This window comes from Cheilinus undulatus, linkage group 6 (genome assembly GCF_018320785.1).
Source record: "Cheilinus undulatus linkage group 6, ASM1832078v1, whole genome shotgun sequence".
Lineage (NCBI taxonomy): Eukaryota > Metazoa > Chordata > Actinopteri > Labriformes > Labridae > Cheilinus > Cheilinus undulatus.
Genome location: NC_054870.1, coordinates 22865145 through 22886964, shown reverse-complemented (window position 1 = coordinate 22886964; position 21820 = coordinate 22865145). Strand labels below are relative to the sequence as shown.

The following is a 21820-nucleotide window of genomic DNA, read 5'->3' as shown; positions in this document are numbered from 1 at the left end:
TCATCCATTTTCTGGTCTTTGATCCAGCAGTGAAAATACTGTCTTTAGTTTTTGGAAAACCAAACTGTAATGATGAGACTATTCAGACTTTCACCATCAGTTAAAATTTTTCCAAACAAACATGCCCCACTTGAAATTGATTTGTGGTCATGGAAGCATTTGTTTTCTTTCTAGTGGTCACTGATTGGAGACCTTGGCCTTTCCGCCACTCTTTATTTACCACCCCATCACTTGGATTCCATGTAAACACAGGCTATCATTGTCCTGCCCACTAATTAATGAGTCCAGTCAGAGCGCTGGATGCCTGCACGCTCGCTCAGCCTCCTCAGAGAAAACTGCTGGCAGTCCTATGAATCACCACATTCAAATGGTCTCGTGGTAAAAGAGCAAAAATGATTGAAAACCAAAGGGAGAAATTCATGAGGCTGGATGAGCGATGATAAATGTATTAGCACCAGATGACATTTCCATCACCACCTCATCGATCACCTTGGGGACATTTTAAATTGTGGACCGCTTCTTTGTGTGAGAGTGTGTGTGTCGTATGCAGAATTGGGCAGATGAAAAAAAAATCTCCCCACCACACAAACACACAACAGGAACGCAAAAGGAGAGGCGAACAGAGGCATTAAAGACGCTGGTGAAGACGCTGGTGTGCGTGATACATGTATTAATACACAGACAGAAGTGGCATTTAGAATTCTTTACAAGTGTATGAAACCTAAAAAGCCTCAGCTCCCCATTTAATAATTTCAATGAAAATCTAAAGATGTTATGTTTGTGTACTTTGTGTAATACTTTATTTTAGAAATACAGTTTTCAGCCAGGTGTAGTGGCTTCATCCTCCATTCTTGCATACATTGTTGTACCACAGTCAATTAATCATCCTTGATACCAAGTTTTTTATACAGTACTGATGTGCTAAATTTCTCTCCTGTCATATTTCTACTAGCTACAGCAAAACCTTTAAGGGATGCACCAAATCTAAGAAGAAAGATCAGTTATTGGCGTATACAAGTAGAGCTTTTCGGAGAGCAGTACTTCACTAAATGCCATCGTTACTGTACAATGCCTAGAATTCAGGGTTAATAAATGGTAGAAGCACTGAAGCTTTAAAAACATATATTTTAACTAAAGTTGCCACAAATGAAAGAGAGAGAGAACTACCGTTTCTGTACGAATTCAGAACTAGTACTAAAAAGGTCACCAGTGTAAATGTACAATTACAGGAGTTTGCGATCATGTAAGAAAGTTATAGTACAGTAAGCTAGCGACACCCTTCAGTCGGTTGGTCGAAGAGCAAATCCACAATATCCCATGGCTCTAAATTACAAAGAGGCTTATCATGGCAGCTGCAACTCTCTGAGAATATCAGTCATTGAGCATACAAAATTCAATCAGGGGGAAACAGATTTAAAAAGTGTTTTCAAATAAAGTCTGGGTGGCCTCCCTCACTAGTCTCCTTCTTGCAAAGTCTCTCAGTTTGTGAGGACGGCCTGATCTAGGCAGACTTACACGTGCCATATTCCTTCCATTTCTTGATGATGGATTTAACTAAACTCTGGGGGATGTTCAGTGCCTTAGAAAAGTGTTTGTATTCATCCCCTGACTTACACTTTTCAATAACCTTTTCCCTGAGTTCCTTGGAGTGTTCTTTTGTCTTCATGGTGTAATGGTAGCCAGGAACACTGATTAACTAGTGACTGTGGCAGTCGGTACAACATGCAAAGCTTCAAGCTTTATTTGTACATAAGATACTATATCTTCATACACATTGTCTAACATGCATCAGTAATTTCAATTTTTATTCAGTTTAGTGCAGAGCAAGATACTTCTAAAGATAGGAAATGGAGGAATGAGATAAATCTTGTAAGTGTAAAGAAGAAGAAGCATGAAGAAGCATAATCTTTGCTCACTTCTTAGCCTTTCTCCCTGTCACATATGCATGATCTATAATATGAGCTTATTTTTGAAGTGCGAAAATGAGAAAGTATTGGTAATCTTATCACTACTGGACATGAATGGCAGGTAATTATCTGTGTTTGCTGAAAAAATCCATATCACACATCCCTATTAACCTTAGCAAATCCAGCAGAAAGTACAATCACGCTTGTCAAGTACCCTCCTGTTATTTGCATGATCCTCCCTTGCATGCAAATGTATCAAAGAGAAAGGTAAAGCCCTCTCAGTGCAAGTGAGATAAGTTGTAGATGACATCCATAGTGCACTCTGAGCCTGTCTTCAGCTGTTTGATAAATAACAGGGACCTCTGTAGCCGCAGGATGAGGCTGAAACAAGGTGCAAATAGCTCAGTAAATCTGGCCCTGACTCTGTGCTCCTCTCTGGCCTCTTCTCTCTTCCCTTTGGTCTGTCTCTTGGTATTCAGCTGCTGCTCTCTTGCAGCTCAGACTCTCTTATCTAAATCTCCATTCAGACGGAGAAAGAGACAGAGTCGGAGAGAGAAAGAGAGAGAGAGTCAGAGATAGATAATACAGGTCACTCTCCAATGACAACTCTAAAAGGCATCTGGGGAGAGGAGAGAGGAGGAGAGTTGCTGCAAAACAGTGTATGGATTTCTGTTCTGAGCCGGGGCAATGGAAAACAGACTTAATAAGTAGCTTGATATGAAAGTTACTGTGCATCTGGTGATTTTTGAGGCTCACAGAGACTTAGCCGTTTATTTTAAGATCTAATGAAAGCCCATGGCAATGATAAATCAGCAAAAAAACATCCACCATATGCCTGAGTAATGGGAAGCTAAGCTGAACATAACTGAGTGGAATTATCAATGCAAAACGGAATTTGTACTTTTTATCAATGTGTGCCAAAAAAAAGTCTTTCCTCGTTTTAACATGCTGGCTTTTTTTTTTTGTTTGTTTGTTTTGGTTTGCATTTCTGAAATCTCTTGGCTGAGATATAAGAGGAACATTTCAATCTTTTTAAGAAGTTCAATATCCCAGCAGATAATGACCACAAGTATATTTTGATGATGCATTTTCAAGGTTGTTAAACTATTGTTTCATGCTCTGATCTGTCCAGATCATCAGCCCTAATGTTAAATAGATGCTATTTAGGGATTCCACAGTAACACTATTACTAGTTAAAACATGTAGCATGAAATAAGACCTAGAGGTTAATAAAGGTAGGTGTACATCTATATGTATTCCCTGAGTTTTTAATTCTCCTTTCAGTGTTCATGAGATTAACACAAACACTACTAGAGACAATTAGACCTCAAGCAGATTGTGTTATTTCTATTTAAACCTTATGCAACCTTCGCCTGTAGTGTGTCCTTTTCCCGGCTTAGATTTTTATCATGCTATACATTAAGTCAAGGTTTTGTAGCAAGTTTCACAAACACTTTCACAGCCTATAAGTTGTAACCTAAAAGTACTGTAAAATCACGTGTAGAAGTTGATGTCTGTTTTGGGGGTTTGATGTGTTCTTTATACCTATTTAACCAGTTTAAAATGCTGTGATGCATAAGTCCTTACCACAAATACAGCCACCACTATCACACACGTCACGTGACCAGATGCTATTGAAAATCTGCCCCCATTTAATGTGTGTTGCAAATGGCTCTCTACTGTTAGATGCAGTTGGTGGTGCTAATTTTTAACACTGCAACTCTCCTCCACCCCAGCCACCTCTAATCCATCTCACCAGCATCAGGTTCAACTTCTCACAAGTCTTCTCCACATCTCAACCTGCATCAGTGTCTAGACTCCATCAGAGGGGTATTCTATCTGCTGTTGGCCTCCCTACCCCTCTGAGTAATCACCAAAAACATTCACATTTCTTCGATCTGTTTGTTAAATAATTGCTCACTCATATCCTAATTGCAGTACCATTCAGTAAGAAATCCTGTGGAGCTCCAGTTTGACGGTTGCAGACTGTGGGTCTATACTTTGTACAAGTATCACCAAGCTCAGCTACTGTAGTGGCTAGCATGAGGGCCAACTCCTCATTTTAAAAGCAGGTAGTCGTGACAGAGTTACACAGCTGCACAGAACCTGCACATTGTGGATATTCCTGAACACAGTGGATATCGTCTCACAAAATGACGGTCTAATCCTTTTTGTCTCCCAAGAAGACACAAAAAACGGACCATGTCTCATATACCAGCGCAACATAGCATTCCAGATTTTATGGTAACTGATTGATTCATGAGATAAGAACACTCATAGTGAATCAATCAACCAGTCTTTATGTGTGCGGAGCCAATTCAGAAGAAATTTTAAATTTTGTTACAAAGTCCCCACATTAGTACATGATGAGCTCAGCATGTTACATTTGGCACAGCAACAGTAGTAAGGAAAAACTGCCTTTTAACAAAAGCAACAACCTTGATCAGTAAAGCTGTGCGTTTTTTTAGTTTAACTTTTGCCTCTCTTTGTTTTGTTTTTCATGTGTTTAGGTACAAATAGATTAAAAAGCATGGCAGAATGCAAACTTTATGAGAAGTCTCCTCTTCTCTGAAAAGGCCTTACCATGTGATAAAACTTGTAAAAATACTGAATTATAGCAGCTTCTCTTTAAAATCAGTGTTATCAGAGAACACAGGACAACTGCATGAGTGGCATGCTTGTACATGCTTATCCTTTACATTTTATATTATCATCTTCTCTGGAAATGTCCAACTTTCAAGGAGGCTAATATGAAAATAAACTATGTTAAAGCTAAAATATGTAAGCTAACATAGCCTTATAACTTTCAGCTCAATAACACATAAGTGTGATCATTCTGTGTTATAGATGTCCGTTATAGACATGCTAAAACACATTTTTTTTCTTCCTTAAATTAGAAGATGAGATGACAGGTTTGAAAAATTTCCGTGAAAATGCCACTATTTTCTTATACTGTCATTTAAAGCATGTTTGTTTTAGCATTCAGCTCCTCTGTTACATAGCTCTTCATCTATCCCTCAGTCTCCTCTTTATTGTCACCCGTCTCTCTCTCTCCATCCTCATCACTACTTTCTTGCCTTCTCCCTCTCCTTCTCCCTCTTCTTACCTGAGGCAGGCAGTAAACTCCAAACTAAATTGAATTTGGCATGTTCTCCAACTGCTGTCAAATATAGCGCTGCGAGCAAATGCCTGTGCATTCGCTGCAACTCCTGATTATTTTTTTTTTCCTATAATGATGTCCGTGCCACATGAAGCGCTGGAAAGTTTGCTGTGGGAGCTAACATGAGGTGTCACTTCATCATAAGTCTATGAAAGTTAGCTAAAGACATAAAATCAAAACCACGGACATACTGAGAGAGGCTTAAGGATAAAAATTCAGCTAGCTTGTCTACCCACACTCCAACATGAAAGCCTAGAATAGGTTCTGTAAGAGTAAAAGCAGGATACAAATCTACCTTGTAGACCAGTTACTGTTATTACCTGTGTGAGTGTGTTGAATTGATCTCCACTCCAACACACTGATCCACTTTTCTATTTTTTGATCCTACATGTTATATATTTAGCCATTTCTCCTTCCTAAGCCATCCTGTACTCTCTCCTCCCACTTCTACATCTCTCTCACCCCCTCTCAACACAGCACTATCAGAGGGTTGTAATGTAAAGTCAGCCTCAGTCCATCTCCCTCTCTCCCTCTCCATGTATGTGCTATCAGATCTAGTTGGTATAGCTTAAGTCAGCCCTGCTGTCCTGGGATAAATGAATGTTAAAAGCCTATTGAGTTTCTTTGCGTGAGCTGGAATAGCTTTGCCTTACATGGGTAATATGATGTGCTGTGTGTGTGAGTGTGTAATGTGATGCAGTCTTTTAATTTAGGAAAGGAGACACAGTCAGCAGGTAGAGGTTGTGACCTCTACTAGGGGACATACAGAGTGTAAGCTAACATGAAATTGATTTCAAGGTAAAGTAGCAGAACATATGAAGCTGCTGGTTGCTGGTGAAGTGTGTGATGGCTGTATTCTATGTTTGTATACCATAACAGTGGAGGAAAAAAGGCTGAGAAAAAAATGCTCCATTATGGGATCTTAGAGAACACCTATGCCTTAAAACTATCAATAAATGCTATCAATAAGTGATGCCTTTTATTCTCACTGATACTGTTTCCCACAATTCAGCATCCAGTATCAGTAACTTTATAGAGCTTCTTTTATATTGTTGACATTGAATACCAGACTGGAAAAAAAGGATATTTTTAACTTGGAATGAAGGATCTAGAAATTTATAATCTTCGATTATTGTGTTAGCTAATTTGACTGTGATGTGATTCATGATTATTTTGAATTATGTGGAATTTTTTGATTGAAAAACCTTTTACACAAATCATGGTGATGTAATGTTTGATGAGAAACAAACATGTCATCTTGGAGCTCCAGAAAGAGATTTTTAGGTCTTCTCAACTGTCCAGATTAATTTAAGGGTGTTATCTTAACATTTTTATCCTTCAGTGTTGCTGCAGCTGCCACGTAGATGCTACATCAAGCCAAACTTCAAGTTTTCAGTCATCTTCAATCATTCAGTTAAAAAAAAAAAAAAAACACTATCCTGTGCTTTATTAATAACTTACATTTTGGGACTGGATGTTGAGATTTTACCTCTATCAGTACCCAGATTTTGAATATAACAAAAAATCTACATCTCTGCTTGTAAGGGAACCAGACATCTTTGATGCAAGTTTAAGTATATTGATACCTTTTTAAAACCAGAACACAAGTCTTAAGCAATACTGGGTCCTTTCTTGTTTGTGAATACCAAGAACTAAAGGCAAACTCCTGCACAATCTATATAACAAACTTAGGCAACATTACCTGGATGAAACATTCAGCTCAGATATGGGATTACGTGCCAGTTTGGCACTATGTTGTGTCATCTTTGATCCTTGGTTTGGCCTCCTGATGGCCATCCTCCTATGGTGTCAGGTATCCTCCAAGCTACCCCCATCACAATGCAACTGGTCACCTTTGAGCATCTGGACAAGCCCACCAGGTCCTAGGCCATCAGTATGCAGTGAGCTGGATCAGGCCTGTCCTGTAAAATGTAGCCATTAGGCAGCTGACCCTTCCCATCCTCACTCTCCTAAACACATTAGACACACAGTCTTGCCAATGATACCCAAAGATGCAGAAGTTGTCACAAAGGAGTCCAGTCAGTGCCTCTGGCCATCAATCAACGTCCAGGCCTCACAAGAGTATAGTAAGACCCAAGGGACCAAGGACTGAAACACTGACTTTCGTCTCTATGCTCAGATATTAGGAACATCATGCTGTCTTGCTAAGCAAATCAAGTCTGTGGTTGAGCTCAGCCTCGCAGTCAGTGGATTGACAAATTACACTGCCAAGACAGTCTAACTGTTCTGCAACTTCCACACTCTCACCATTCATAGACAAAGATTCAATGGCAGCATCCGAGGCATCCCCAAATGCCTGGACATTACCCATGTCTGTATTTAATTTAGTGCACTCACTCGAGGCCTATTTGCTCTGTACCATTCTGAAGCACACTGGTATCGCACTGTTGTGTTTATCTGTCTTTAAGCCCAATGGATACATTATAATGTGGTAATATGACACACGCAGTTTAGAAGAAATGCTCTCTCCCACAGTAAGCATGATTGAAAAATACACAGACAACATGACAGCAACTTTACTCACTTTGTGACTTATTTTGATTTGTTTTGGATGTAAACAATCACCAATATTCTGCCATTGTCTAAAATGTTGGGAGGCAGAGTTGCAACTATTATAAATCACATTCACATTCTGCACCCATGCTTTGCATGTGCCAAGCTTGCCAAAGCCCTTCTTTTCTATCTGGACCAGGGCCAAGGAAGTGTACTGTGCCTGAACACGATGTGATGCACCCACACTGGTCACACTTACTTGGGCACAGTATGGATTTCCCCGTGTGAGTGTGCCCTTTGACAGCATGTAGGAATTTGCCTACAAATTTTGATAGAGTCATCCCAACAAGTTAGATTTCACAACAGCCATAGGGATTTTTTTTTTTTTTTTAAGATTTATTTTTGGCCTTTTTGCCTTTATTTGATAGGACAGTGGATAGAGTCGGAAGCAGGGGGAGAGAGCGGGGAGAGACATGCAGGAAATAGTGCCACGGGCCGGATTAGAACCCGGGTCGCCTGCGTATATGGCATGCGCCTTAACCACTCGACTACCGGCGCGCCAGCCATAGGGATTTTTAATTTCAAACTTTTATTCAACGTGTACCCTCCATTTCATTTAGAACTGGGAGTCTAATGCTGTTTTACAAATGCTCCTGAGATAGAGGGCAAAAGCCAAAAATGTTCCAAAAAGTCCTTGTTAAACCCACTTAATTGCTTTAACTCCAGACATAAAGTTTAACCATAGGTCCAATCCTTTAGATCAACCTGTTTTACTCATCCTAGGAATAGTCTTGATGTTGACTGAGGGTTTACATTAAAGTACTTTTTGGGAGGTGGCAGAATGAAGCGTTCCTCTTCTTGGCAGTAATGACTCGGAGAATCACTTTAAGAGTTGAGCAGTGGCAGCACTAACTGGATCAATGAAGACACTGCAGTCAGAAAATAAGGGTTGCCGTAATCAATTACACTTCTAACTGCTGCTGGAATAGTGAAACAACAGCTAACAGACAATCAAATAACTGCACCCAGCTCTTTTCCTTCCTGTCTAATATTTTTCCTCAAACCATTTTCTTTCCTTTGAAAATGTTTCCTCCCCTACAATGTCTTTAAATGTATGGCTGTTCTACTTCTAATTAGCTGATTCATTTGAGCAGCTTAATTGCTTCCAATTACACATCTGACATGTTTTGTATCATAAAAAATGGAAGCAGCAAACGTTCTAATATTTACCACCCCAGGAAGTAAACATCACAAAGTTGTGTACAGAGGTGAATCTATTTGCTTTTTTCTGTTTGTGTCCTTCAATTTAATTTTGCTCCGTGCTTAGTTTCTTTGGTTTCCTGATTTGACACCAGAAGGCTTCAAGCCAGGTCCGAAAACTCTGCAAGTGTCAAGTATTTTTCCACTTAATTGGCTGCCTGTTATGCTTCCTCAACACACAGTCTGTTTTCCAAACATTTTATTTGGCAATTTTCACAACCTTCTGGATAATTGACAATCTGAATGTCAGTGGAGCTTTCCTCATGTGATAACACAACAGGCGAAGTGATTCACAAAAGTGTTTCATCCATATTAGATTAGACTAGAATACAGGATTTGAGCATAAAAGGTGTATTTTAGACACTTAAAATTCACAGTCTTTATAAATGCACCTAATTTCTTACATGTTATTAACCTCAACATTACCGGTAGGACTGTGTTTGATTTAGGGATGTCAGTTTGTATGAAATTGAATGATTTAGCTCATCATTGAACTACATCAAACTTTTGTGTCAGTATACAATAAAGACATATAAATAATGCTTTTTCATTACTTCTTTTGGTGTAAGATTCCTACTCTACCACCAATTTCTCAAACGTTTGACTATGAAAATAGATCAGATTCTGAATTCACAGGTGGTTACAGATTCTGCAACAGGTGTATTCTTCCATCTAACAACACAGTGCCTATAAAAGGTATTCACCCTCTTGGATGTTTTTACCCTTTTATTAATTTTAGAAATCATGGTCAATATATATATTTTTTTTTGGGGGCTTTCCTTAGGCTGTCTGCCAAGAAGCATCCCCACAGCACGATGCTGCCACCCCTGTGCTTCACAGTAGAGATGTCTGTAGTGATGTGAAGTGTTTGTAGCATCGTATCCGATGGCCTAAGGGCACATTTTTTGTCCCAACAGACCAAGGGAATTTTCTTCCACTCGTTTATGGAGTCTCCCACATGCCTTTGCACTTTGACAAAGAGCATCAGGAGGAAACATATTCTATTGTGGAACAGCCTTAATAATATTTCCTTTTCAGATTTAAAGACCTAAGAGAGAAAAAGACCTGCAAATAGTTTGGCCTATGCTGAAAATGACAGAAAGGTAGCCTGTCTTGAAGTTGCTTTCATCTGTTTTGACTGCAGCGACACAGCTAAAAAAAAATAAAGGTGCAGAAATTTCAGCTGATGAAATGTAAGTAGACTGAAGGTCCTAGAAATCACTCCTAATACAAACCCAATTTCCACTCCTTTCTGAGCGCCACTCGTCTTTTCGGCTCCTCTGTCTTTCTTTTTCTCATCATAGTATTTTTCCTGCACCAAACCTGCCTGGAGAGAGTATTTAAAGTCAACAGCAATAACACAGCACAAAGAGAAACCCACACCTGCACCAAACAACTAAGGCAGCCCTATAAATGGTTTATGCCACAATCATTGTCAAGCACCCCCACCCATCACAGCATCACACAACCACAAATACACACGAACAGGCGCTGATACGCACACTCACTCCCTCAAGCATCAGCCATGGAATTGAAAAGCCACTTCAGAAATATACTGGAGCTGCGTAAGCCCTGCAGCATGTATGGTGTGTGTTTTTATACAGGTGTGAGAAAGTGTGCACTGCTGTAGTCTCTAAGGCGGGAACTCAGATGGATCCCGGAATGGTTGTGGTCAAAGAGATCTGACCTATATGCAAGAAGGCTGTTTTTGTAAATGTGTTTGGAGTGAGAGAGGGAAAGAGTGTGTTCAGGGAGAGATAATGAGAGGGAGGGTGTGGGCTGTGATTCGTATGTGCAAGTGCACACATGCAAACTCCCAAATGAGGCAGTAATGAGTTTTAATGTCTCCCCATATGGATTTCACATATGGACTAATTAATTTACAGTTTTACATCCAAGTGAAAGCGACTTATAATGAGAGCAACAGCAGAAAAACCTTTAATTCACTATTCATTAACACAAGGAACAACACTGTAAACTGTGTTAGAGAAAGTGCTCTAACAACAGGCCTGTGACTGCAAAAAGCCACATCATACACAGAGAGACAACAAGAAAATCAGGAGCTTTGGAGTGGTCTGATGAGGATTTTCTTTTATCTATTATTATTATTCAGACGCATCATTTAGATAGTAAGAAAAATGGATGGGTAGAAAGAGAGCGAGGGTGGTCGCCTTGCTTGTAGAGAATCTGTTGGTGATGAATAACCCCATCTGCCAGTCATTACTACCACAGCTACTACTGCTACACACGCACATAGCAGAATCTGTCATGGATCCCTTCTAAACAGCCTCAGGGGATCCGGGGTAAGATAAAGCAAGGGGAGAGGAGAGAGCGCTGAGATGGTGGGTGTGTCCCAGGCTGAAGATAAGCTCTGAGAGGCCGTGAAAAAGCAGGACAAAACACACGAGGAGGGTAAACACCTGTCCCACCCACACACATTCAACTATTTTTAGTGTGCCATTAAACAGCTCTCAAAGGCTCCTTTTTTGTTTTCATTAGCTAGATGTGACATTAGCTGCAGACAGGCTAATTCATCTGTAAAGGCAGCAGGTTTTAAAAGACACCGGGCGGTGCTATTACCGAGTCGCCGGTGGCCTCAAGGATCCCTGATGGCTTGTTTAGATGTACGGCCTTTAGAAATGAAGCCCTTCCAGCGATCGATTGAGCTAAAGTGTTGGAGGTTGATTAGAGACATGACCAGAGGTCAAGCCAATCTAATTCAAGTTCACAACACTACTTGTTCAGGCATTTTCAAGGTACATGGGGAAATTAAGGCTTTGATTTATGTCTGTCAGTCTTACTAATTTGAATCAGTCAGGGCAGGGTAGAGAGGCTAGAGCAGGAGACTCTGACATGCTTTCAAAACATTTCCTGTTTCAGGGTAAAGAAGCTTAGACTGATGGCCTATGGGGTCAAATGTCTAAAAATCTGTAAAGCTCAGACAAAAAATGGTTTCTACATTTTAAGTTCATGTAATACTGACCTGCTTTATGGTAAGATTCTTTCTAGAAAAGGCAAGCAAGGAACCCCTGTGGACAAAACAATTTCTCAGTCAGTTTGGCATTTGTTTACAGTGAAATCAGACACATTTAGGACCTTTATGCAACAAATAAAGTTTAGTCAGGAACACTCTTGTCATAAATTTAACTTTTTTTTGGTGCTAAATGTATAGTTTTACTTGGCAGAGAAGCTCTGCTCCAAAGATGCTCCCTTGGTTAGGCAAGCAGCATTCTTTGACTTTCCAGGAAGCCCTTAGCTAGAAACTCCAATATGGATACATACATCTATGATAATGCATATTGAATACAATAAAATTAGTTCAAAAGCAAGTAATCCTTAGTCGCATGAATCTTAATATGAGGGTACAACAAGCTTAATTCCATGAAGGAGGAGGCTGGGGTGGAGGAGGTTAAGCTTTGCCTGCAGCAGCAACATTACTGCTAAAAGGGATTCTTGGGATGTATGTTATGTTTAAAGTATGCTGTGTTGGGAGAAAGAGCTGTGATTGGCTGTGGGAGTTGGGAGACAATAATTGGGATCAGCTGACTGTCAGCTGATGACGGCTAGGCCTATGACTACCATGTCCTACATGAACTAATGCTGAGCTTCATTATCAGCACGAAAGAGTAGATGCCTCAATAATGAGCCCCTTCAATAAGTTTAAAATTTTAACAAGCCTGGTGTTAAAGGTTAAAACTGAAAAAATATGCGCACCAATGGCATTCTCACATCAGGTCTTCACAACATCATGCAAGAAAGATATCAGCTGGAAAAATTTGCTATGTTCACGCAGATCATCCAAAAGGTTTCTGGACATTATCACAAAAGTTTTATATGTCTGTCAAATCACTATATGACACAGTATGCTTTCAGCTAAATATATAAAGTAATACAGCTAGATGCCTCAGAGTGTAAAAAGATAGCATGGCTGCATCCAAGGCTAAAGTAGCTGCTCTATCACAGCATTGTCCTTATCTTTCCAAAAGAGAAAGCCATATGAATTTGAAACATGCTTTATATGTAAAGGACTGAAGCAGACAATGATAGAGTTCTGAATACCTGAGTATTACATATGTATGTCATCATATTCACTGGTACTCAGGTAATATTCGATGTCCTTTATCTTTGCCTTTGACTGTGCAGAAATCTCTTTGTGTGTCAAGAGTACGACAGAGGCAGGCATAGTAGCCCTGATCGACAAGTATAAAATGTTTCCAAAGAGCATCTGTGCCACAAAGGGACAAGAAAAAGCAGGAAGTGTGTGTGTGTGATTGTGGGTGACACAGATAGAAAGCCAGGGATTTGAGTCACGTTGAGGAGCAGCATGTCTGTCATAACAGAAGCTACTCTGTGTCTTTTCATCATTCTTCTATGGTTTTTCTGTAAGACTCTCCTGCATGCGTCACACGGTGGTTTGGTTGTAAGGAGAGAGGTTTTAGTAATAATGAGGTCTACTTTTTTTACTATCACAAGTGCAGAAGACAGTGATGAAAAATACAAATATGGTCCCACCTGAAAAGACTCTTCCCCTAACAGTTATGTGGGTTTGACGTAAGACAAGTAGGTCACCAAGATTGATATTACAAAAGTGGGTAAATTTTTTTTCATAAGGTGGCTCCATGTGGCTTTGTGTTGAGTTTCACCTATTTTCCTCCTTCGATCTGTTTCTATGTCTACACGAACAGCACAAAGTCTGAAAACTGCACGACCTTCGGTTAGTAGCTATTACAGAGCCAAAAAAATGTCCAATTTCAGGGCTGATTAAATTGGAAGAGAAGTGCTCAGAGAGCCCACTGTACAAGCAAAAAAACAGCCCAAAGGGATTTAAATTATTGCAAGATGCTACAAACACTAAAATTGTTCCAAACAAGACAGATTTCCTAGAGTAGTGAGTGGGATCGGTAAAAGATGCTCTGTTCAATTTCTCACACTTTTCTTAAGTCGTGCAGAAATATGAGAAAAACAAGCCCCAGTAGGGAAAAATTCTGATTTCTCTACCTTTGTTTGAGCACAGAAAGACAGCTTCACTTGGATTTTCTGTTAATGAGTTGAACTTCTAATCATTGTTCTTTGTTTTAGGTAGCTCTGCTTGGATTCTTACAAGGTGTTTTGGCATATAATCATTACCAACACAATAAGCCATTTGTCCTTGCTCCGCTGTTATAATTCCATTTATAATGTTAAAAACACACAGTGACAACACTTTTTTGTGCCTCTGTTTTATAGATATGACTATAATATTGACTCTCTCTTGACAAAAGAAAGAAAAGCAAACCAGCCAACTAGCCATGTGAAGAGGATGTTGGCATTAAAGACAATGGTGGACTGTCAAGAGAAAGCTTTCTATGGCTTATCAACAGGAAATATTTAGGAAAATTTAATGCATGTATTTGGGAAGGCATACCTACAATATTTGGTGTATAACTACTTACTTTTCTGTCCACAGAAGTGCTTTTCATTGCGCTTTTGTTGATGTATACATCATAGAACTGGACTTTGTTGCATCATTTGCCATTGCTGCCATGAAAGCTTTGAGTGATATTTTAAACAGTCCTAGATAAGAAACAGTGTTGTCTGTCTCTTTTTATAGACTTCTCCAACACCTTGGAGAACTCTGGGTTTTTAGAGCATGCCATTGGTTGTTTTGCAACCCATGCCGTTCAATTAGAAGGTGTAACCGCAAAGGGAAGTATAAAATCCACAAGGGGGGTACCTCAAGGTATGGTTTTGAGACCACTCTTCTTTACTATTTATATCAATTTCCTTCGACAGATTATTCCAGATGCCTCTATTCGTTTTTATGCTGATGATACGGGTGTTTTTGCTGTGCACCTATGCCTGAACAAGCTTTTGCAAGCCTTCAGCATGCTTTTCACTTGGAATAATCTGTAGACTGAGTGTAAACTGCGAAACTTGGTGACTCTGATTGTTCAAACTGTCCAAACTTTCTTAATGCAAGTGTTTTAATTAATGACTTATTGTTGTTGTTAGCATCTATAATGCACTGTAGGAGTTCCAGTGTAATGGTTATTAAAACTGTGTATTGCTGCCATTCTTGATCAGGTCTCCCTCCAAAGAAATCTCTGATTTCAATGAGACCAACCTGGTTAAATAAAGGTTAAATGAAATACCTATCTACATCATTCTTTTTATGTATTGCCTCGTGGCTGGCTCCCAGTCTTCTGCTGTGAGGTGCAGGTGCAAGTCAGGAGATTATTAGGGGCAGCATGCCGGAAATGTTCCTGGAAATTTAAGGGGTAAATTTGTGAACAACAAGCTTAGAAAAAGTCATCCGTTGAATCAGACGTCTAGTCATGCCTTGCAGGACAGCATGGGTTGTCCTTTTCCTCATTTGCTTGGTAAAACAGAGGCTTAGTGGAACAAACAGTCCACATCTATTCAAATCAACATCCCTGTGTGTTGTGATTCATCAGGAAGTGTCCTGTCCTGATGTGTCACAACATGTGAGGTAAACAAACCCAGAATTAAAACAGGGTAGAAAAGAGCATTCAAAGTTAGCCGCACATTCCAGTGCATTATAATGCATCAGGCTGTCTGGGTTCTCTTGTGACAGTAAGGAGGTTAAAGTTTGGGGTGAAAAGGTTGGAGCAGTGTGAGCTGCCAATCATTGCTCAACAGGAACAAACAAGGAGTATGAAAAGACCAAGCATTTACATCACACTCGACTCATTTGTAAGCTGTTTGCTGTGTGCATGTATGTGTGTGTGGTGTAGTCTCTACCCTCCTGCTGTGTCTGCCTGTGGGTCAGGCACACACCAGTAAAATAAAAGTGTTCCTTTTACTGCAGTTTGCTGTAGTGTTATGTAAATGAGGGAAGTTAACAGCGCTTCTCTCCCCCCTTCTGTCATCCCTGTCACGCTCAAAACACTTTACTGCTTTACTACATCTTCTCTGACATCCACCCTCACTAATATGTAATGGGTAGAAGTTATCACCAATAAAGACAGCCCTGCCTCCTTCAGGACCACCCAGACTTTACTGTCCCTACCGACGGAGTTAACTGTCTTCTGTCCCATTCTGGGTTTAATGCCTTTTGGAGCTGCAAGGACTATCGATGCGTTTCAGCGATTGAAGTAACTTTTAACATACTGTCTCTTAGTTTCAGTGAATACCATTAAAAAAGAGTGAAATTTTTCTTACTTGTAAACACTTTCTGGCTTCTTTATCCTTTACAATAAACTGAACACAACAAGTTCTGGACACAAAAGTGAAAGTAATCTGAGGAGGTCATGCTGTTCTTTTGAAATCATTTAACAACATTTTTCACATTTTTTCAGCTGTGCCTCCATAACTAACACTATCCTTCTCACTGTGGATATATATTCTCAGATTCAACAAGGTCAGTATTTAAGCATGAAGTCTAGCTTTGTTTTATCCTAAAAGCAGACCTTACGTGGATCATAAGCTCCTAAACTTTTTCCTTTAACACCTTTATGAAACGTTGTGAAACACACAAGAAACCTCTGAGTCTTGATTGATACAGTTCTTAATTAGGGGTGGGAATTGCAAGGTAACACAATACGATTCAATGCAATATGATGCTAAAAGCCAGTGGTACCCAACCTTTTCTGTTGGGTCCCTTCGGCAAATGAAAATATTTCAGTCCCCTCCCAATCTCTGCCATTCACATAAAAACATATATCCATATACAGTGCCATTAAAAAGTGCTTGCCCCCTTCCTGACTTTTTTTTTTTTTGCATATTTGTCACACTTGTTGCAGATTGTCAAATAAATTTTTAATATTGGGCAAAGAAAACCCCAGTAAATATGAGACGCAGTTTTTAATTTATTGATTTTAATTTATATGATTTCATTTATAAAGGGAAAAAACCTCCAAATGCACATGGCCCAATGTAAAAGAGTAATTGCCCCCTAAACCTTATAACTGGTTGTGTCACCCTTGGTGGAAATAAGTACAAACAAGCGTTTGTGATTACTGGTAATGAGTCTTTCACTTCACTGTGGAGGAATTTTTTCCCACTCTTCTTTACAGAAATTGTTTTAATTCGGCCACATTGGAGGGTTTCTGAGTGTGAGCTGCCTGTTTAAGTTCATGCCTCAGTATCTCAACTGGATTACATCTAGACTTTGACTAGGCCCCTCCATAACCATCCTCATCCAGGTACTGAAGCAGCGAAGCAGCCCAAGACCTTCACCATACCACCACGTTTTCCTGCTGGTATGTTGTTTTTATGACATGATGTATTAGTTTTAAACCAGATTTAACAGGACACACACCTTCCAAAAAGTTCAACTGTAATCTCGTCATTCCATGGAATATATTCCAAAAAGTCTTCAGGATGATCATGATGTTTTATGGCAAATATGAGATGAGCCTTTGTGTTCTTTTATGTCAGCAGTGGTTTTGGCCTTCTCTTCTATATTGTTGAATCATGAACACTGACCTTAACCGAGTCAAGTGAGGCCTAGAATTCTTTAGATGTTGTTCTGGGTTCTTTTGTGGCCTCCTGGATGAGTCACTGATGACCTCTTGAAGTCATTTCGATAGGCTGGCCACTCCTGGGAGGGTTCACCACTGTGTTTCAAGTTTTCTTCATTTGTGGATAATGGCTTTTGCCATGCCTTTCTGGAGTCCCAAAGCATTAGAAATGACTTTGTAACCCTTTCCTGACTGATAGATAGATGTCGGTGACTTTTAGCCTACTTTATTTTATCAGACAGGTTCTGTTTCAGGGATTTCTTGATTCAACAGGTCTGGCAGAAGTCAGGCCTTGGTGTCGCTAGTGAAATTAAACTAAGGTTTGGATGGCTCTTGTCCCTTAATAAATAAAATAATAATCTAAATTAAAAATTTAAAAAGTATTTTGTATTTACTGGGGTTATCTTTGTTTAATATCAATGATTGTTTTGTTTTTATCTGAAATATTTGTGTAATGTATACATATAAAAAGAAAATTATAAAGGGGAATAATTTTTTCATGGCACCGAACACTTAAAACTGCCCTGTCATGCCCCTGTTAATAAAATGTCTACATTTTTAGAGATTATCTCAAACATTTTCTGTAGAATAAAACATCAACTTCATTGAATGACAACAAACTAAAAAAATAACAAGTAGCATTTACAGAGGAAGCAACTAAGAGTGATGCTGCGATGTGAAACTTCCAAAATTTCAGTGTGTGACAAAAGTCATTGCTTTTTTGATACCTGGCTCTCTGAAGAAAAACAACTCCCCCCAAAAAATACAAACCCTTTTAAGACTCATACTTTAAGTGATGCAATAATTTCAATGACTAGTGTCAGCTTGTTTTGAGCCACAGATCTTCTCAAGCCTGGGTGCAGCTGTGAGACTTACGCTCTGTTCATTTTTAAAGTGGTTGGTATTTGTTTGGACTGAGGACACTAAAGAAAATCGTGTCTTACACAGGTATGTAGAATATGAGTCATTTTTGTTTTGTTTTGATTTCTGGTGTGATTCATAAGAAGTGTTAAGTTTACCTGAAAGTCACCGCACTAAATTTGCCATGCTTCACAAACAGTGCAACACATTGTGCATCGTTCTCACAAAGCTTTGGGACTTGATGTTTGTTTTTTTATTGGTGAGCCGACCCGTACTGAGTCAAGACCCAAAATAGTGACCTCTGGGTGACATAACACTCCTAGTTTACTTCCTAATTAACTTTGTTTTGTTACCCTCATTCATGTGAATAGTGTCAGAAGAGTAATAACCAATCATTTTGTTAGGCCATTGAAATGATGCTTCTTTACGCATGTATCACATGATGTGAAAACTTTCACATGGATAAAATAATCACATTTTAGACTTTAGGGATGGTCCCACCCCTGCTCTTAATAGTAATCTTATTTACCACACCGCAATTATGGTGTAATTTAATGTTTACATTAATTCCCAATGGGACCAAAACATAGGTGACCAAACTGGTTACTCAACTGTTAAAGTTACTGCAAAAATCTCAACCAACCCACCAAATATAATCAAAGTTGACCTCATTATTAGCAATCAGACGGTTCTTCCATTTGCTTTCATTGCATTTGTGAAGCTTTTAAAACATCTTCAACTGTTTGCTTACTTGTTGAAGTCTCTTGCTAAAAATCTGACACTCATTCTCTGTGTGTTTTTTATGCTCTGCTTTTTATATCAGTGTGACCTTTCCACTCATGATGGAAGTTAAATGAGGTTTGTGTTAAAGATGGGGTTTCTTGGTTTGTGTACAGCCCTAACATTTGATAAACAGCTTTGTTGGACAGGAAGTTGTGTACCAGTACTCTAAAGAGATCAGTCATTACCACCATCCATGCGATACCATTAAAGAACAAGCTTGTATTCCAGAGACTATTAAGACATTCAAGGATAAGACATTCTTACAAAGAAACTGATGAATACTTTCCTGTTTTTACCCTCAAAGCATGCTGGTGTTGTTTGGCAACATGAAAAAATTCAATCAGTTGTTAACAATGCCAAAAATCTTCTCTGAAAGTATAAAAGTATTAACCAAGGACCTCTCATTTATTTCCCTGCTCAAAAAGTGTTTACTTTAGTGGGGTACGATCAATAATTTTCAATCACTTTATTTTGTGGACATTGCACAGCACCCTGAGTTTAAAAAATGTGAGTGGAGAGAAAAGAAATACAAAAAAGAAAGGGTGAAGAGTGAATGTGATATTGAGAAAAAAATCTGAGTGGTGGGTTACGAACCCAGACTTTGCTTTGCATGCCCAAGCGATCAAGTACACTAGAAATAGCTGGGCCCTTGCGTTCGCCAAAAACCACACACAAGCTAATGCATACACAGGAACTGGAGGCCACAGCCATGGAAAACTCATCAAATTAAGAGCCTGAGAAATGCTTCTGCAGGGAAAGAAAGCTAGATGGCATCTCCTCAAGGCAAGTGGTTTAAGTGTGTGTGTGTGATTGCTGTCAGACTAGGTTTGTTTCAACCGAGCTATTCGCAGCCGGGGAAACCAGCCTCACATATAAATGTCCCTACTGCACCACCACAGTTTCCATTTCTTCTTTCTATTCCAAGCTTCAGTATCTCCATTTTTGTACTGTTTCTTCCTTATTCTGTCTCTATTTCTTCCTCTTTTTCTCACACACCCTTTTGCCTCTGTATTCCCTGAACGAAGACACCTCCGAACTGCTGACTATCAAAGATGAAGAATTGAGTATGGCTACAGTTCTCTTATATATTAAGTCTAATCTGTTTTTGAACTTCCAAGATGGGAAAAACAACCTTTGAAATCACAACTGCAGTCATTCATTCCAGCCTTCACTTAGGAGCTGAGAACTCGTCTCATCAAGGACTAATAAAGCGTTTCAGACCCCTTCGCCCCCTCCTCATCTGTCTTTTCCCACCTGTACTCGCCCTAATATGCTCTTATCTCGCAGCTGAAAAGCTTTTCTACTTCACTGCTCTGCTCTCATTTCTCTGCTGTCGCTCCGACTCCTGCACTTCTCTTACTCCTTCAAACTGCTCATGTCTGTAATCTAGGAATTTAACCATATTCTGCTATTGCTTTGCAAGTGCGTGTACACAAGCTAAAGCATGCACACCTTTGTGAACAGGAGGGTTATTTAAAGCATTCAGAACAGCTCTAAAACTTTGATAGCAGATCCGTCTTTCACTGGAGTGTTTAGACGACTGTGTTAGCTGCAAGATAGAGAAACAGGTATGAAGGCTTTGACTGTATTGACAGATTCTGATTAAAGATCAAGTGTGCTGACCTGAATTGTGCAGCTCTGTGTGTCTGCTTATCTTCCTGCTGTCTGTCTCTGCATCTGTTGTCTGTCCGTTTGCGTCTGTGCCTTCAGGCCTCCATCTTTTGTTGTTCTGGGCAGATAAAGAGATTGGGTCGCAGAGAGAAAAGAGGCCTACACAGATGCACGGACGCACACATACACAATCAGATGGTTCTTCGGATGAAAGGGTCATTGTGGCAGCACGGCTACAAATCCTGGCAGCACTCTACAGATAAAACACACACACACAAAACACCAAAATTCTTGTTGGACAAAACGCTCCTTGTCTGCGAACCTGAGAGCCCGACCCGTCTAAACACACATGCTCCCGGACTCATAAAGGTGGATTACCCTCATTTACAAATGTATGGCTTTGTGACTGAGCCATTAGCAAAACTAGTGGGAGCACAACCCCATGAATTATTCAGCACCTCCTTAAGGGTTAAAACAGGCGGAAAATATGCTTGTTAAGACCTCAAAGACCTTCAGAATACACTTTTAAGGAGGGAAAAATGGCACTAAATACAGCAGAGGAAAAGATGAGAGTTTGTCAGAAGTTTCAGTCAGAAGTATGAAATATAAAAAGGTTTCTTCTATCAGAGAATTAATTGTAAAATGTACTGAAGCACAAGTGTGAAATTTCAAAGATGAAGCAACAAAGGACGGATATTTCCTTCAGCAGAAGTTGGAACAATATGTTACTGACGAAACAGCATGAATTATTCAAAGCCTCTTTACAAGTGCAAACAGGCAGAAAACACACTTGTTAGGAAGTTTTTCAAATAATAAAAACACTAAACTGAGGGAACGTTTCTTTAGGTTTAAAGAGAACGCAAAGCCTTTATCCTCAAAGGTTATGGAAAAATAGAAAACTATGAATAAACTAAAGCCTTGTGCAGAGTGAAAACACGACAAGAATGTGCTTCTTTGTAATTGAAAAGGGAGCTGAAAATGTTTAGAGCTTTTTCTATGAATATCTGAGCCCTATTATGAATATTTACATGCCAGAGGCATATAAAACATATAGAATTCATGTACTGACACACGATGGAGCTGAGGAAATGACACATCTCTTCCATAAAGATCAAAATCCCTCATCATGATTACATGACTCAGTGGCCTTGGACGCTGAGGTAAATCAATCAAAGACAAATCTCTCCTTCTACTCCTTCCTTCCTGGTCTTGCTCTCTTTCTCCCCTCTCCTCCCCTCCATCTGTCCTTCTCCTCCCTCTTT

The 21820-nt window shown here is 39.5% G+C and overlaps 1 protein-coding gene across 2 annotated transcripts in view; it reads right to left on the bottom strand.

Annotated features, from left to right (window-relative positions):
• cdh11 (cadherin 11, type 2, OB-cadherin (osteoblast)) overlaps positions 1-21820 on the bottom strand; it is a 144094-nt gene that overhangs the window by 98838 nt on the left and 23436 nt on the right. The window contains exon 1 of one of the 2 annotated variants that reach the window (XM_041790322.1): positions 20571-20589. The exons of the other annotated variant lie outside the window; for it this stretch is intronic. The gene's annotated coding sequence lies outside the window, so the exon portion shown is untranslated. Of the gene's footprint in view, positions 1-20570; positions 20590-21820 lie in introns of those variants that run through there. 2 annotated transcript variants of the gene reach the window in all.